The sequence below is a fragment of the Ursus maritimus genome, unplaced genomic scaffold (assembly GCF_017311325.1).
Source record: "Ursus maritimus isolate PB19 unplaced genomic scaffold, ASM1731132v1 scaffold_34, whole genome shotgun sequence".
Lineage (NCBI taxonomy): Eukaryota > Metazoa > Chordata > Mammalia > Carnivora > Ursidae > Ursus > Ursus maritimus.
This window is the reverse complement of record NW_024426008.1, coordinates 28,932,012-28,951,226: the sequence shown is the minus strand read 5'-3', so window position 1 is coordinate 28,951,226 and position 19,215 is coordinate 28,932,012. Positions and strand designations below refer to the sequence as shown.

Here is a 19,215-nt window from a genome sequence, read left to right as displayed (position 1 = left end):
GGTATTGCTTAATTTTACCCTTTCTTTTTTTGATAAGTAAATATCAAAATATCTCGGGAAGTGTAACATTATTATGGTTTATATTCATATACATATAGCTTATTTATTAAGTCCATATTCTCTATCATTTTTTCATTCAGTGAAAATGTGTCACACATTAACTATGTGCTAGGCATTTAATTGTGGCGAAGAACAGGTATAATCTTTGATACTCAAGGAGTTTCTAGCCTATTGGTGAAGACATTAGTTAAATAATGGTAGAAATAAAGTCTAAAATTGTGACTGTGCTCAGTGCTGCAGAGAAGAGTTATATAATGCTATTGAAGCATACATCAGGAACCTGACATTGATGGAGAACGTGGGATCATTTCCTGAAAATTGAGCCAACATCTGAAAAATGTGTAGGTGTAAACTAACGAAGAGGTCCTCAACAGAGTAGTTGTGCGTAGGCCCGGAGCAAGGAGGATTTTTACCAGTTTTATAAGCGTGTGTGTGTGTGTTCTTTGCAATTTTATCACCTCTGGAGCTTCCTGAAACACCCACTACATTCAAGATACAAGACTGTCCTCTATCTTTGCACCAGCTCCTTTTTCCCCTCACTTTTAAAATTGTGGTAAAATATATATAACATAAAACTTACCTTCTTAACCATTTTTGAGGGTACAGTTCAGTACTATTAAATACGTTTAGAATATATTTAACTGTGTACACCAAGAGCTCTCTTCATAACCCTTTCATCTTGTAAAACGGAAACTGTGTATGCGTCAAACAGTCGCTTCCCATCTTCCCTTCCACTCAGCCCCTGGCACCCTTCATTCTTATTTCTGTCTCTGTGACTTTTATTTTTATTTTTTATTAATTTTTTAAAAGATTTTATTTAGTAAAGAGAGAGCATGAGCAAGAGAGAGCATGAGTGGGGCAGGGGGAGAGGGAGGGAGAAGCAGACTCCCTGCTGAGCAAGGAGCCTGATGCAGGGCTCAATCCCAGGACCCTGAGATCATGACCTGAGCCAAAGGCAGACACATAACTGACTGAGACACTTAACTGAGTGCCCTTCTCTGTGACTTTTAATCATGGTTATTTTAATGTTCCTGTCTTATAGTGCCAACATCTGAGTCATCTTTGAACCTGATTCTGCTGATTCTGGGGTATTTTTTCCTGAATTTTTGTGTGTCATCTTTTTTTTTTTTTTTTTTTAATAGTCAAATGATGGACATTATCTGTGGAAGACTCAAGCAAATAGTGTTTATGCCGAGAAGCAGGCACATTTCTTTTATCATGCTGTCAGGGTGTGGTTAATTAAACGTTGTCCACAGTTGAGCTGTGTTTGAGATTTTTATTGTTTTCCTTGTCTTCAGGCTTCACATCACAGGTTTCAAATTCTTCCAGCTGTGGATTCAGGTTCGAGTTCAGTTCTTCCATATGCTTAGAATGGGGTTTTGGGAGCTGGAGGGTTCTCCTCAGTGTCCCTGATCCACTCAGCTTTCTGCCTTTCTGAGAGGACCCTTTGTCTATGCTCTTGACGCTCCCCCAGTAGCGGCTGTGGATGCCTGTTACTCGGTGCCCTGCCTGTGGTGGGAGTAACGGGAGCTCTGTACTTTGATGGTCCACCCTCAGTGTTTGGCAGTCCTGTGTACCTGCGTCTCAGGGCTTGGCCTCCCCAATGTTCCTGCTCCTCCCCCAGTATAGCCAAAGCCAGCCTGCATCTGGGGTTGGTTTTGGGCAGGAGAGAGTTCCTTGTTCCTCCAGGGGTAGCAGATGAATGCTTGGGAGTCGTGTAGGATCCTGGGCCCGGTGGGTTTCCTGCCCCTCCCAGGGAACAGGTGGTTTTTGCCACTGCCTCTCTTCCCGAAGCACTGGGTCTTTGTCCTGGTAACAGGAGTGTGTTCTGCCCCTCTACCAAAGTCAACTTCTGCTCCTCCCTTAGAAGCAAGGGACTTTTTTCTTCCATTGCTTTGTTGCCTCTTTTTTCAGTGGCTCAGGGGTTTTTTGTTCCCATCAGAGAAGAATTCTGGCTTCCTTTTGCTCCCCAGTAGTGGCTGATCACCTCCTCATGCCTGAGTCACTGACAGGACCCTGGTTTTTCTGGTGGTGACCCTTTGTGCCTGGGGTTCCTATCTGTTACAAAGGCACATTCTATCCCACATTTGTCCCTAAGAATTTGTTGACATTTTAGCTGATTTCTTGTTACCTACTTGTATGGGGACTGCTTTCCTCCCCTAAGTTTACCCCAGAGTGAACAGTTTTGTCATGTCTTTCCTTTGAGGAAGAAAAATTTTATTTACTTGGTTGCCTTGTGACTTTGGGTCTCTAATGGACTCAAGAAAGGTTATAACTTTATAGATTATTCAAATTTGCTTGGTGTTAGGTGCAGATGGTCTTCTCTGCGGTTTTTTACATCCTAAGTAGCAGCAGAGCTCTTTCCCGATGTTTTGTTTTGTTTTCTAATTCTCATTCCAGAATTTGGGACACACTGTTCATCTTCTGCATCTGTTTTACCCTTTCTTTTTTTCTTCTTTTTCAAGATTTTTAAAATTCATTTATTTGAGAGAGAAGGAGGGGAAGGGGGGGGAGAGAGAGACAGAGACACAGACACCGAGCAGGGGGGAGGGGCAGAGGCAGAAGCAGACTCCCCACTGAGCAGGGAGCCTGCCGTGGGGCTCAATTCCCAGACCCTGGGATTACGACCTAAGCTGAAGGTGGACTCTTAACCGACTGAGCCACCCAGGCGCCCCTGTTTTACCCTTTCTTTATATCTTTGTGCTGCTTCATGATGATTCTTTAGATCTGTATTTCAGTTCAGTAATTATTTCTTTATGTTGTGACTAATCTTTTAAACCCCCACCCACTGAATTTTCAATTTCATTGACAGTACTTGTCATTTGTAAAAGTTCTATGTGTCTTTTAAATTTTTCCTGTCTTTTTAAAAATAAAGACTCTTATTTTTTTTTTTTTAACAGTTGGGTTTTGTAATTATTCTGGATTATCTCCTAAGATATATATTCCAATAAAGGACAATTATTTATTCAAATTGTGTCTCCTCTGCTATTCAGCCCATCTGTTGATCTTTCATCTCACTGTCGGGACTGGTCATTTCTCAAAGTTCTCTTTTATACTTTACCTTCTCTTTCTTTTTAAAAAATATTTAAATTAACAGGGGCACCTGAGTGGCTCAGTCGGTTAAGTGCCTTCTGCTCAGGCCATGATCTCAGTGTCCTGGGATCAAGCCAAGAGCTGGGCTCCCTGCTCAGTGGGAAGCCTGCTTCTGCCTCTGCCTCTCTGCTCTCACTCTCTCATTAACTCGCTCTCTCAAATAAATAAATTAAAAAGTCTTGAAAAAATTAACATATGATGAAATTGAGGGCTTTTTTGACACAGAAGTCTTATCAACTTAACACAGATATAAACTCCTATAACTTAACACTACAATCAGAATAAAGAATAATTCCATAATAGTAAAAAAAAAAATCCCTCATGCTGCCCCTTTAAGACATGACTCACTCCCAGTCCTTTGCTGTGATGACTATTGGTCTTTTCTTCCTCTGTAAGTTTTTGCCTTTTCCAGATGGAATCGCATGGTATGTAAACTTTAAGACTGGCTTATTTCACTCAAGGTAATACTTTTGAGATTCATCTGTGTTTTTACATGTACCAGTAGGCTTTTTTCATTGCCGTGTAGTAATCTGTTGTATGGGAATTCCACAGTTTATCCATTTACCCCTTGAAGGACATTGGGTTGTTTCCCTTTTTTTGTTATTATGAATGGAAGTGCTATAAACATTGTGTACAGGGTTTGGTGTGAATATCAGTTTCCATTCTCTTAGGCAAGAATAGGCAAACTAGTTCACAGACCAGCTGCCTAATTTTTAAAAAGTTTGTTGGAAGACAGTCATGCCCATTTCTTTGTGTATTGTCTATAGTTGCTTTCATGGTACATTGGGAGAGTGAGGTAATTGTCACAGAGACCGTGTAGCCTGCGAGCCTGAGATCATCTACTGTGTCACCTGTTAGGGAACATTTATGGACTTCTCTTGGCTGAATACCTGGGAGTTAGATTGTTGGGTCATATGTAAGTGCACATTTTAGTTTATAAGAAATAGCCAAGATGTTTTTCCGAAGGGTTGTGCCATTTTGCATTCTCGCCAGCAATATATGAGAGTTCTGGTTGCTCTGCGTGCTCTCCAGCACATGTATTTGTGTATGCCTGAATTTAGCCATTCTAGTGGGAGTGTGGTGTATCTCATTTTCCTAATTGTTGGTCATGTGAGCATCTTTACGTGTGCTTAGTTGCCATCTGTTTATCCTCGTCAGTGAAGCTCATATTCAAGTCTTCACTCAGGGCTTCATTGGGTCGTTTGTTTTCTTACTGTTGTCTTGAGAGTTCTTTATATATTCTCCATACAAGACCTTTGTCATATATGCGATTTTCAAATATTTTCTCCCATTTTCTAGCTTGTCTTTTCATTTTTTTTTTTTTTAAGATTTATTTTAGAGAGAGAGAACACGTGAGCAGGGGGAGGGGCAGAGGAAGATAGAGAATCCTGAAGCAGACTCCCCAGTGAGTGCAGAGCCTGACATGGGGCTCAACCCCAGGACCCTGAGATCATGACCTGAACTGAAAATCAAGAGTTGGACACTTAACCCACTGAGCCACCCAGGGGACCCTGTCTTTTCATTTTCTTTTTTTTTTTTTTCTTTTTTTTTTTTAAAGATTTTATTTATTTATTTGACAGAGACAGCCAGAGAGAGAGGAAACACAAGCAGGGGGAGTGGGAGAGGAAGAAGCAGGCTCCTAGTGGAGGAGCCTGATGTGGGGCTCAATCCCAGAACGCCGGGATCACGCCCTGAGCCGAAGGCAGACGCTTAGTGACTGAGCCACGCAGGCGCCCCTGTCTTTTCATTTTCTTAACAGTATCTTTCAAAGAGCAAATTTTTCTGATTTTAAGAAGTTAATCTTTATTTTTTCTTTTATATGTTTTTGGAATGATGTCTGTCACTTTTGCCTAACCTCAGGTCATAAAAATTCTTACATTTTATTTATTTATTTATGTAAAGATTTTATTTATTTATTTCACAGAGAGACAGCCAGCGAGAGCTGGAACACAGGCAAGGGGAGTGTGAGAGGGAGAAGCAGGCTTCCCGCTGAGCAGGGAGCCCAATGCGGGGCTTGATCTCAGGACCCTGGGATCACGCCCTGAGCTGAAGGCAGACGCTTAACGACTGAGCCACCCAGGTGCCCCAAAATTCTTACATTTTAAAAAAAATTTTATACTTTTACTTTTTTTCATTTAGATCTGTGATTCATTTACATTTAATGTAATCATTGATATATTTTTGGTTGAGGTCTACCCAGTTAGTAGTTAATTTCTGTTGTGTTGTTTTATTCTTCTGTTTTCCTTCATGCTTTTTCTGGATAATTTGAATATTTTTAAATTTTTTTTATTAATTAAGTAAGCTCTACCCCCAGCATGGGGCTTAAACTCATGACCCTGACATTAAGAGCTGTGTACTCTATTGACTGAACCAGCCAGGCATCCTTATTTGAAATTTTTTTTTAAGATTTTATTTATTTTTTTGAGAGAGAGCATGCCTGCGAGCAGGAGCGAGGGTGGGGGGGGTGGGGGTGGGGGGGGACGGCAGAGAGAGAGAGAAGCAGGCTTCCTGCTGAGCAAGGAGCCCAACACAAGTCTCAATGCCAGCACCCTGGGATCATGACCTGAGCTGAAGGCAGACGCTTAACCCACTAAGCCATGCAGGGACCCCTGAATATTTTTTAATATTTTATTGTAATTTGATTTTTTTAGCTTTTTTTTTTTTCTTATTACATGATATATTTCTTTTTTGCTTCTGGTCTCTGATTACATGAATATAAAACTTTTTGTCATTGTCTCACTTGTCTCTGAGGCTCTGTTCTTTTTTCTTTTCTTTCTTTTTTTTTTTTTTTCCAGTCTTTTCCTTCTGTGTTATTCAGGTTGGATGGTTTCTGTGTGCTTACCACCACAATGAGGATACTGAACAGCTCCATCAGCACAAAACCTGCATATTCTCCCTTTATAGTCACAACCCACTCCCTACCCCCGGCAAAACCTGCTGTGATCATCACTAGGGTTTTGCCTCTTACAAAATGTCAAATAAATGAAATTACATAGAGACTGGCTTCTTTACTTAACATAAAGTAAATGAATTGAGATTCATCCATCTTTTCATTTCCGAGTAGTATTTCATGTATTGATACTAGTGTGTTTATCCATTCACCCCATGGAGGACATTTGAGTTATTTCCAGTTTTCGATGATTATGAATAGAGCTGCCGTGAACATTCAGTAGAGGTTTTTGTGTGATGTAAGTTTTTTCTCTAAATAACCAGAAGTGGGATTGCTGGGTTATATGCTTACAATATGTTTGAATTTATACTAAACTAGCACAGTGTTGACCAGAGTGATCACACTGAGTTGCATTCCCAGCAGCAACATACGAGCGTGACTGGTAATATTGTAGTGAGTAATTAACTTCTGGTATTCCTCTGATTTAAGACCTAATAAAATGTTTATTCTACATTTCTCTTTATGTTTTGCTTTATCCTTAAGAAAAAGACATTTGGAATTATTTTACTTTTCTGACTACTCTAGTTCAAATTGAAATGTGTCACTGCCAACATTTTGTGAAAGAAATCCATAACATCTGTTTAACATTTAGTGAAGTTTGGACTACGCTTGGGGGAAAATAGATAAATTACAATCACTCTTAGGACTGTAAGAGCCAACACATATACAATGTCTTTCTATAATGGAAAACTGTGTGTGCTATAATAGCGTGTCCTTTGTGGAGATGCGAATGGGAGTGAAGGTATTGTGACTCACTCCACTTTTAAATAAAGTTCTGTGTTTAATTAATGTAACAGGTCCGACTCTATTCTGTCCCGCTCTCTGAGTGTCCAGTGTCTGTAGTGTGTGTGTGTGTCTGTGTGTGTGTGTTTAAACTTGGGCTCTTGTGTTTTTAAGATTTTTTTTTTTGGCTCCCTTCCTCATCACATGATTAAGAGCTTATTCTTGCTCCCTTATTTGATGGAGATTAAAATACGTCAATTTGGCCTGTATGCTATAACGAAGCAACTGCTGCTTTTTATAGGTCTACATTCTTTGGAAAGTAATTTCTTCTCTCAGACGTTGAAAAGGTATTAGTACTAGATACCAGAGGAGGACTGAACACTTAATCTCCCGTGTCCCCTGTCACATAGATGCTTATGTAGCTGTTTGTTAATGCACCTGCCCTTCTATTTTCTTCATTTTCCTTGTCTTTGGTTTGTTTGTTTGTTCCTCCATTTCCTGATTTCTTTTAGGTTATTTAAATATGTTTTACTGTTCCATTTTGATTTTATCTACTGAATTTTTGGCCATACCTGGGTTTTTTGTTTTTTGTTTTTGTTTTTGTTTTTTTTTTTTTTTTTGCTTTGTTTTGTTTTGTTTCCTTTTTTTTATTTAATAATTTTTATTTTGTTACATTAGTCACCATACAGTACATCCCCAGTTTTTGATGCAATGTTCCATGATTCATTATTTGCGTATAACACCCAGTGCACCATGAAATACGTGCCCTCCTTTATACCCATCACTGGCCTATCCCAGTCCCCCAGCCCTCTCCCCTCTGAAGCCCTCAGTTTGTTTTCCAGGTCCACAGTCTCTCATGGTTCATTCCCTCTTTTCTTTACCCCCCCTTCATTCTTCCCTTCCTTCTCCTACCGATCTTCCTATTTCTTATGTTCCATAAATGAGTGAAACCATATGATAATTGTATTTCTCTGCTTGACTTATTTCACTTCTCCTCTAGTCCCGTCCATGTTGCTGCAAATGTTGAGAAGTTGTTCTTTTTTATGGCTGAGTAATATTCCATTGTATATATGGACCACAGCTTCTTAATCCAGTCATCTGTTGAAGGGCATCTCGGCTCCTTCCACGATTTAGCTATTGTGGACAATGCTGCTATGAACGTTGGGGTTCATATGGCCCTTCTCTTCACTACGTCTGTCTCTTTGGGGTAAACACCCAGTAGTGCAATGGCTGGATCATAGGGTAGCTCAATTTTTAACTTTTTAAGGGACCTCCACACTGTTTTCCAGAGTGGCTGTACCAACTTGCATTCCCACCAACAATGTAGGAGGGATCCCCTTTCTCTACATCCTCTCCAACATTTGTTGTTTCCTGCCTTGTCAATTTTTGCCATTCTAACTGGTGTCAGGTGGTATCTCAGTGTGGTTTTGATTTGAATTTCCCTGATGGCTAATGATTTTGAACATTTTTTCATGTGTCTGTTAGCCATTTGTATGTCTTCATTGGAAAAATGTCTATTCATATCTTCTGCCCATTTTTTGATTTGATTATTTGTTTCTTGTGTATTGAGTTTGAGAAGTTCTTTGTAGATCTTGGATACCAGATTTTTTTTTTTTAAAGATTTTATTTATTTATTTGACAGAGATAGAGACAGCCAGCGAGAGAGGGAACACAAGCAGGGGGAGTGGGAGAGGAAGAAGCAGGCTCATAGCGGAGGAGCCTGATGTGGGGCTCGATCCCATAATGCCGGGATCACGCCCTGAGCCGAAGGCAGACGCTTTAACCGCTGTGCCACCCAGGCGCCCCCTGGATACCAGTCATAATTTTATCTGTAGTTTCATTTGCAAATATCTTCTCCCATTCCGTGGGCTGCCTCTTAGTTTTTTTGACTGTTTCCTTGGCTGTGCAGAAGCTTTTTTTCTTGATGAAGTCCCACAAGTTCATTTTTTCTTTTGTTTCTCTTGCCTTTGGAGATGTGTCATGAAAAAAGTTGCCAATGTCAAAGAGGTGGCAGCTTATGTTCTCCTCTAGGATTTTTGATGGATTCCTGTCTCACATCGAGGTCTTTCATCCATTTGGAGTTTATCTTTGTGTATGGTGTGAGAGAGTGGTAAAGTTTCATTCTTTTGCATGTAGCTGTCCAATTTTCCCAGCACCATTTATTGAAGAGACTGTCTTTTTTCCACTGGATGTTTTTTCCTGCTTTGTCAAAGATTAGTTGCCCAAAGAGCCGAGGGTCCATTTCTGGGTTCTCTATTTTGTTCCATTGGTCTATGTGTCTGTTTTTCTGCCAGTACCATGCTGTCTTTGTGATCACAGCTTTGTAGTATAGCTTGAAATCAGGCAACATGATGCCCCCAACTTTGTTTTTCCTTTTCAACAATTCCTTGGCGATTCAGGGCCTTTTCTGGTTCCACACAAATTTAAGGGCTGTTTGTTCCAGTTCTTTGAATGTCATTGATATTTTGATTGGGATGGCATTGAAATTGTCGATTCCTCTGGGTAGCAGAGACATTTTAGCTATGTTTATTCTTCCAATCCATGAGCATGGAATATTTTTCCATCTTTTTGTGTCTTCTTCAGTGTCTTTCAAGAGTGATTTGTAGTTTCTAGAATATAGAGCTTTTACATCTCTGGTTAAGTTAATTCCAAGGTAACGTGTGGTTTTTGGTGCTGTTGTAAATGGGTTGGATTCCCTAATTTCTTTTTCTTCAGTCTCATTATTCGTGTATAGAAATGCAACTGATTTCTGAGCACTGATTTTGTATCCCGCCACATTACTGAATTGCTCTATAACTTCTAATAGTTTGGGAGTGGATTCTTTTGGGTTTACATATAGAGTATCATGTCATCTCTGCGGACGGTTTGACTTCTTTTTTTGCGATTTGGATACCATTTATCCCTTTTTGTCGTCTGATTGCTGTTGCCAGGACTTCTAGTACTATGTTGAATAATAATGGCGAGAGTGGGCATCCTCGTCGTGTTCCTGATCTTAAGGGAAGGGCTTCCAGCTTTTTCCCATTGAGAATGATATTCGCTGTAGGCTTTTCATAGATGGTTTTTATGAAATTTGGGAATGTACCCTCTATCCCTACACTCTGAAGGGTTTTAATCAGGAAAGGATGCTGTATTTTGTCAAATGCTTTTTCTGCATCAATTGAGAGGATCATCTGGTTCTTGACTCTTTTCTTGTTGATATGATCTATCACACTGATCGATTTGTGAACGTTGAACCACCCTTGCATCCAGGATGATCCACTTGGTCTTGATGGTAATCCTTTTTAATGTACAGTTGGATCCTATTAGCTAGGATCTTGCTGAGAATTTTGGCGTCCATATTTATCAGGGAAATCGGTCTGTAATTCCTTTTGATGGGGTCTTTGCCTGGTTTGGGGATCAAGGTAATACTGGCCACATAGAATGAGTTTGGTAGTTTTCCTTCTGTTTCTATTTTTTGAAACAGCTTCAGGAGAATAGGTATTATTTCTTCTTTGAATGTTTGGTAGAATTCCCCGGGAAGTCCATCAGGCCCTGGACTCTTGTTTTTGGGGAGGTTTCTGATCACTGGTTCAATCTCTTCATAATTAATCAGTCTGTTTAAATAATCAACTTCTTCCTGTTTCAGTCTTGGTAGTTTATAGGTTTCCAGGAAGGCATCCATTTCTTCCAGGTTGTTTAATTTATTGGCATATAGGTGTTGATAACGGTTTCTAATGATCCTTCCTATTTCATTGGTGTTGGTCGTGATCTCTCCCCTTTCATTCATAATTTTATTAATTGGGGTCCTTTCTCTATTCTTTTGAATAAGTCTTCCCAGTGGCTTATCGATCTTATTTATTCTTTCAAAGAACCAGCTTCTGGTTCTGTTGATCTGCTCTACTGTGCTCCTGGTTTCTAATTCATTGATCTCTGCTCTAATCTTGATCACCTGCCTTCTCGTGGATGGATTAGGCCTGTTCTTCTGTTCCAACTCCAGCTTCTTGAGGTGAGAATATAAAAACTGCATTTTAGATTTTTCTATTCTTTTGAGTGAGGCTTGGATGGCTATGTATTTTCCCCTTAGGACTGCCTTTGCAGTGTCCCATAAGTTTTGGACTGATGTGTTTTCATTTTCATTGGTCTCCAAAAATTGTTTAAACTGATTTTTAATTTCCTGGTTTACCCAATTATTCTTTTTTTTTTTTTTAAAGATTTTATTTATTTGACAGAGACAGCCAGCGAGAGAGGGAACACAAGCAGGGGGAGTGGGAGAGGAAGAAGCAGGCTCCCAACGGAGGAGCCTGATGTGGGGCTCGATCCCAGAACGCTGGGATCACGCCCTGAGCCGAAGGCAGACAGTTAACGACTGCGCCACCCAGGCGCCCCCTACCCAATCATTCTTGAGCGGGATGGTTCTTAGTTTCCAAGTGTTTGAGGTTCTTCCAAATTTTTCCTTGTGATTGAGTCCCAGTTTCAAAGTATTGTGGTCTGGGAAGATGCAGGGAATAATCTCAGTCTTTTGGTATCGGTTGAGACCTGTTTTGTGACCCAGTATATGGTCTATTCTGGAGAAAGTTCCATGCGCATTCGGAAAGAATGAGTATTCTGTTGTTCCGGGGCGTAGTGTTCTGTATATCTATGTATATCTATGTATATCTATGTATATCTATGTATGTTCTGTATATCTATGAGGTCCATCTGGTCCAGTATGTCATTCACAGCTCTTTTTTCTTTGTTGGTTTTCTTTTTGTAAAGATTTTATTTATTTGACAGACAGCCAGCGAGAGAGGGAACACAAGCAGGGGGAGCGGGAGAGGAAGAAGCAGGCTTCCAGCAGAGGAGCCTGATGTGAGGCTCGATCCCAGAACGTGGGGATCACGCCCTGAGCTGAAAGCAGATGCTTAATGACTGAGCCACCCAGGCGCCCCTCTTTGTTGATTTTCTGCTTAGGTGATCTATCTATTGCTGAGAGTGGAGTGTTGAGGTCCCCTACTATTAACGTATTATTATCTATATGTCTCTTTATTCTGGTTAAGAGTTGGTTTGTGTATCTAGCTGCTCCCCTTTTGGGGGCATATTTATAATTGTCATACCCACTTGTTGGATACATCCTTAAGGATAATATAGTGTCCTTCTGTATCTTTAACAACAGTCTTATTTTATTTTATTTTATTTTATTTTATTTTATTTTTTAAACTATTTTTTTTAGGAGTTTATTTATTCGGCAGAGATAGAGACAGCCAATAAGAGAGGGAACACAAGCAGGGGGAGTGGGAGAGGAAGAAGCAGGCTCATAGCGGAGGAGCCTGATGTGGGGCTCGATCCTGTAACGCCGGGACCACGCCCTGAGCCGAAGGCAGACGCTTTAACCGCTGTGCCACCCAGGCGCCCCAACAGTCTTATTTTAAAATCTAATCTGTCTGATATGAGAATTGCTACCCCAGCTTTCTTTTGAGGTCCATTGGCATGAAAAATGGTTTTCCATCCCTTCACTTTCAGTCTGGATATATCTTTAGGTTCAAAATGAGTCTTGTAGACAGCAAATGGATGGGTCTTGTCTTTTTATCCAATCTGCAACCCTGTGGCATTTATGGGAACATTTAGGCCATTCACATTGAGAGTGATTATTGAGAAATATGATTTTAATGTTGTCATGTTGCCTGTGAAGTCTTTGTTTCTATAGATTGTAAATTTCTGTTCTGTATCACTCTTGGGGCCTTTTTACTTTTATAGAACCCCCCTTAATATCTTATGTAGGGCTGGTTTGGTGGTTACGAATTCCATCGGTTTCTGCCGATCCTGGAAAGTCCTTATCTCTCCATCAATTCTGAATGACAGCCTTGCTGGATAAAGGGTCCTTTGCTGCATGTTCTTCTCAGATAGAGCTTTGAAAATATCCTGCCAACCCTTCCTAGCCTGCCAGTTCTCTGTAGACAGGTCTGATGTTATTCTGATATTTTTCCCTCTGTACCTAAGGATTTTCTTTCCCCTGGCCGCTTTCAGTACTGTATCCTTGGATCTAATATTTGCAAAATGCACTGTGACGTGACGTGGTGTAGGTCTCTTCTCACTGACCTTGGGCGGGGTCCTCTCTGCCTCTTGGACACAAATGCTTGTTTCCTTTGCCAGATTAGGGAAGTTCTCAGCTACAGTTTGTTCAAGTATCTCTTCTAGATCTCTGTCTTTCTCCACCCCCTCGGGGATGCCGATGATTCTGACATTGGAATATTTCATTGAGTCAGTAATCTCCCATAATCTACATTCTTTTTTTTTTTTTTTTTTAAGATTTTATTTATTCATTCAACAAAGAGAGAGACAGCCAGTGAGAGAGGGAACACAGCAGGGGGAGTGGGAGAGGAAGAAGCAGGCTCCCAGCGGAGGAGCCTGATGTGAGGCTCAATCCCAGAACCCCAGGATCACGCCCTGAGCTGAAGGCAGACGCTTAATGACTGAGCCACCCAGGCGCCCCGTAATCTACATTTTTGGATTTTTTTGAGCCAAGTTTCTGTTTTAACTTTCTCTTCTACCATCCCATTCTCCAATTCACTAATTTGTTCCTCTGCCTCATTTACCCTGGCTGTCAGAGCGTCTAGTTTAGACTGCATTTGATTCATAGCATTTTTTAATTTCTGCCAGATTCGCTCTCATTTCCACCCTTAGAGATTCTATATTCTCGTTAATATTTTCGTTAATATTTTTTTCAAGTCTACACATCACTTTGACCATTGTTACTCTGAACTCCATTTCTGATAATTTGGTTATATCCATATCCATCAGTTCTGTGGCAGAGGCCACAGACTCATTGTCTTTTCTTTGCTGGGGGGGATTTCTCCTCCTCGTCATTCTGATGAGAGGTTGCGGGGATGCCCAGAGCCCAAATTATTGACCAGGACCCAGGCAGTGTGCACTTGTTTTATAGGGACCTTAGGGATGTGGGCTTCTTGATTTTTCAGCCTGCCTTCTGGGGGAGGGCCGTGCTGCTCTGATACTCAGGCAACCCTGTTTGGGTAGAGTCGCCCTGTCCCCTGCGAGGGGGGATGGGGATGGGCACAATGTGAGCTGGTATTTCCGGGCATTTGTTCTCTGGCGGCTTTTCCTGGTGGTTTTCTGTGACTCTTCTGAGAGAGCAGCAGTGGTCGAATCCCAGCCTCTGTCTCAGAACAGAGAGATCGCAGTCCACTCTCCACCGAGCTCTCCTGCCCACTCCAACTCTGTTTCTGTCGGTGCTGCCAAAAACCCTGCAGCGTCCTGGGTTGTGTGTCCCACAGCCGCTCTCCCAGCCCTCACCTCCAGGGCCGGCACGCCTCTGTCCTTTGTGCTTCCAACACCGCTAGCCGCCCCCGGTTCCTGTGCGTGCTCCTGAGTTCCCTGTTTCAGTGTGGTTTGTGCGCACACCGGAGCGCCGGTTTTCAGTCTAGTTGTGCGTATGCTTCCGAGCTCTCGGTTTCAGTTTAGTTTGAGTGTGCGCTCCGGAGCTCCGGGCGTCAGTCTGGTGGTGCGCCTGCTCCCTAGCTCCCGGTATCAGTCCGGTTCCAGTGAGCACTCCGGATCTCCGGTTTTCAGTTTGGATGCGCGCACGCTCCCAAGCTCACAGTCTCAGTCTGCTCTCTCGCAGGTGCCGGTGAGCGAGTCTAGCTTGCTCCCCAGTGCAGGTGGCTACTGCTTTGCACCCGAGCGCGTCGGCTCCCTTCCCCTTCCGTTTGTCTTCCTATATCTGTGCGCAGATTGACAGCTCCCCGCTTTGTACCTCAACATTCAGCTCTGGAGATGTTCATTTGTAGAGATCCAGGTGTGTCTTCCTGTGTCTCAGGCTGATTCCGTGGATTTTCAGGATGGTCTGGTAGATATCCAGCTCGACTCAGGGGACCAGCTGAGAAAGGGGTCCTCTACTCCTCCACCATCTTTTCTCCTCCTTGCAGAAAGTGGTCGCTTTTCTGTTCATAGAATTTCTGCTACTCTTTTCTTTGTTCTCCAGTTGCGTTCATAGGTATTCAGAATGGTTTGGTAGCTCTCTAGCTGAATTCCTGGGACCAGACGAACTTTAGGTCTCCTGCTCCTCTGCCATCTTGGAAGATCCATATCTGGGTGTTTGTCTGTTTTATTGGCTGCCACGAGATTGCAGCATGTATACTTAACCTTCAACTGTCTAGTTGGATCAGTGCAATCTGGAAGCCTTGTAGCCATATACATCCCTTTCCCTCTGTGTTACATGTTGAGGTTTTCATAGGAATTATGTTCATATGTATGCGTTGAAAACCCCATCACTAGTATTAAGGTTTTTTACTTTTGATCATCATATGTAATGGAAAAAATTTAAGACCACTAGTTTTGTCATATTTGCCCAGATTTTTACCATTTCTGTTGCTACTCCTGATGGAACCTTTTTAGAACACATTGCGTGTGTCATGGCTCTGTTCTTCTAAATACTTGATGTACATTTCTGAGAATAGTGATATTGCCTTTCATAGTCATAGCACAGTAATTGACTCCATAAATTGACATTGATCTAATACTTTTATCTGATTTGCCATCCGTATTCCCACTTGTTAGTTGATCTAATGATGTCCTTTTTTGCATTTTCTTTTCCCCTGTATTACATGATCCAGTCTGGTGTCAAGTATTGCATTTAATGGTCATGACTTTATAGATTCCTTTAATTTGGAACAACTCCAGAGCCTTTCTTTGCCTTTTATTACTTTGACGTCTTACACAATACAGTCCTTCTATCTTTCCACCCCCCCAACAGAATGTTGCTTATTCCATGTTTGACTTTATGTCACGATCAGTTGCTATTATGTATTCTCAAGCAAAATCTCTACCGGTGATATTTTGTGCTTCTCAGTTCTCTGCTGTTGTAGGTGGCAGTAATTTCGATTCAGTCATACTCTTGCCTGACTTTCCACTGTGGTTTTGTTTTTTGGGTTTTTGCCCTCTCTTGCAATAATAGGCAATCTGTGGGGAAATATTTTATGACCATGCTGATACTACTCTTCATTAAAATTTCTGCCTAGATTTAGCATCATCCCCTAGAGATTCTTGCATGATCACTCTTTGTTGTGATGGTTAAAAAATGATATTTCAAATCCAGCTCTTCCTCCACTTATCTCAATAGATACTAGGCCTTATACTTAAGAAATAGATTTCCTTTCTCCCCTATATATGGGTGTTTACATGTACATATCTATTTATTATAGTATGATTTCATTCATTCTTATTTTTTTAGTATTTATAATTCCTTACTCTTCTTTATTTATTTTGGTGCTTAAATTATCTTTGACTTGACCAGTGGGAACTTCTTCAAGCTGACTCCTGAATCCATGTGATATTCCCTCATCATAATTTTTTTTAAAGATGTTATTTGACAGAGACAGTGTGTGAGTGCACACACAAACAGGGGCAGGGGCAGACAGAGGGAGAAGCAGGCTCCCCACTGAGCAGAGAGCCTGACATGGGGCTTCCTAGACCGTGGGATCATGGCCTAAGCTGAAGGCAGATGCTTAACCCTCTGAGCCACCCAGGTGCCCCTCTCTCATATTTTTGAGCACTTCCTTCTATTCTAGCAGAAAAATATTTTCCAGGCTCAAAATATACCTCTCCTGCTCCAGTGTGTAAATTTAAACATAAATAAATACATGTGTATGAAATGTATATTATATACTTTGTAACTTATTAGTCTTTAAGAATATAATGCTGAACAAGATCGGTAGTTTCTGACTTCTTGAAGCTGACAATCTAGTGAATGAGCAGAATTAGTATTTGGTGGTAAATGTTGGTATAAGGGCCCTGGGAATGAAAGTGCATATCTGCTAAGTGGCAGAATTGCTGTCTTGCTTGGTAAGTAGCAGTGAACAGAATACAACATCTTTACCCACATGAACTTATTTTCTACTAGGGGAAACAGACAATAAACAAAACTAGTATGTAAAGTGGATAATCCTTTAGAGAGAGAGAAGTGGTATGGGAAACATTAAGTAGGATGGGAGATAGGGGATGTGCAAGGTGAGGGAAAGGTATCTAATTTAGATAGTACGGGCAAGGAAAGGCCTCATGGAGAGGGTGACACCTGGGTAGGTCAGGGAGCTGGCCTCACTTAACTGCATCCTAGATACAGTTGTTATCAGCTCTAGGTATTCTAAAAATGTACCACATTTTGCCTTGTATTATAATCACTCAGATGTATATCTAATCTCTAGGGTAAATTATTAATATAATAAGGACAGTATACATTCATATAATATATTTCATTGGGTTTTTTCTTAAAACTAAGGACTAATGCCACTGAATTAGAGATATTTAATCTCTGTGGAGCTCTTTACTTTATCTGCAAAATGAACAAACTGGAAGAAATTATTTACAAGGTTTTGCCCCATTCCCAAAGTTAAGAATAAAAATATTTCTGAGAAATAGTGAAATTTACTGGAATTGGAACCATAGAGCTATTAGAACATTTGTGATTTAGGTTTCCTTTACAACACGGTGTGATTGCCAGGATTTGGGGAATGCCTCTCAGCAAAACTGGATCTACAAAACACTGTCTCCCCCTCCCCCCCGGGCCACCCACTCTACATGGAATTACTTCATCTAACAGATCGCTTATTGTCTGGTATTGCTTATAGCACAGATTCCTAGACTCCTTCACTAAGTATACATGCCCACCACTACTTACAATATACTCAACTGATCTAGTTACAAAAATTCCTCAAGAATGAATTGTGTGTGTCAGATGCTGGGGTTTTTGTTTTTAGTTTTGATTTTTGGAAAAGCAGTCCCTTTGGGGGGAAAAACATGGAAAATCATAAAAAGCCATAACTGGAAGGGATTTGGAAAGAAAGTGCTCAGATTAATCATCGTATAGGTACCCTGAATGAACAGAACACGCTCATTTCCCAGGATTCACAATTCAGTTACTCCTGGTGCTGACTTATGCAGGAGCCCTCGTGGAGTTGTCATTGAAAGTTCTAATAAGCTCACTAAGACGAGCTTCAAAGTGGCTTCAGAGCACCTTTTGTTCAGTGATCATGAACTGCTCCACATTGGTCACCTTCATAGAAAAAGCACTATAGTATAACTCTAGCTGCCATGAAGACCAGTTTCGTGAGGTCTCCCTGAGATGCAGTCCCAGAGAGTTCATCACTTGTTATGGGACCAAGAATGGAGAAAATATACCTCACCACTGCTGTTAATATATTCTGAGGTAGTCCTTTTGCTATGCACAGGAACCAACAGCTTACATTTGATATATACATCTGTGCTCCTGTGTACTGCATGGCTAATACAGAAAGTTAAGAGTAAGTGCATGGGAGCCTATTTTAATACTTTTTATTATTATGTGAGTATGGTAAGGCCAGCTGATCAGGAGATAGTTGCTATTGAAAAGATAGTCAGTGGAACACCTAGGTGGCTCAGTCAATTAAGCGTCTGCCTTCGGCTCAGGTCATGATCTCAGGGTCCTGGAATCGAGCCCTGAGTCAGGCTCCCTGCTTAGTGGGGTGCCTGCTTCTTCCTCTCCCTCTGCCTGCCGCTCCCCCTGCTTGTGCTCTCTCTGTCAAATAAATAAAATCTTAAAAAAAAAAAAAAAAGGAAGAAAAGATAGTTTGTTACAATTCCCAACAGGGGGAACATAGCATGTCTCCGGGGGCCACAGGGAGAAGAACTGACTGGCATGGGTCTGGAGGCAGAGGGAGAGGGGGATTATTACAGTAGTTTTTGAGGGAAGGAACAGGTTGGGTAAGGTGAGTAGGCTTCAGCTTGACTAGTTTGAGTAATTTCAGGATGCTTTGGGGCACAGGGATGTCCCTGGTTGTCTGGTACCTGATCCTGGGGTAATTACTACAGGTGGATGGCAGCCAGAATTTTGGGAGCTTAATAAAGGAGATGTTGGGTTGTGGGCTCTGGACTGGTTGGATCGTGTTTGAAAAGCATGTTCGAGGGGCCTGACCTGGTTGAGCGGCTGACTTTTGGTTTCGGCTCAGGTCTTGATCTCAGGGTAGTGAATCCGTGTTGTACAGTGGGCATGGAGCCTACTTAAAAAAGAAAAGAGAAGAAAAGCATGCTCACAAACAACCTTGTAACCTTGAGCAGGACGGTTCCAAGATCAGTAAGGCCCCAGATGTGAAAGCATCAGAATACAGAAACCACAGAGCCCTCTTTGAGTCCTTTTTAAAATCCAAGGCATGTTAGTCACCATGCAGTACATCCCTGGTTTTTGCTGTAAAGTTCGATGATTCATTAGTTGCATATAACACCCAGTGCACCATGCAATACGTGCCCTCCTTACTACTCATCACCAGCCTATCCCAATCCCCCACCTCCTCCCCTCTGAAGCCCTCAGTTTGTTTCTCAGAGTCCATAGTCTCTCATGCTTCATTCCCCCTTCTGATTACCCCCCTTTCTTTATCCCTTTCTTCTCC

The 19,215-nt window shown here is 41.5% G+C and overlaps 1 protein-coding gene across 3 annotated transcripts in view; it reads left to right on the top strand.

The window, feature by feature from the left end:
• Positions 1–19,215, top strand: part of LOC103663166 (centromere protein P) — a 248,300-nt gene that overhangs the window by 37,195 nt on the left and 191,890 nt on the right. The gene's annotated exons all lie outside the window — the stretch shown is intronic.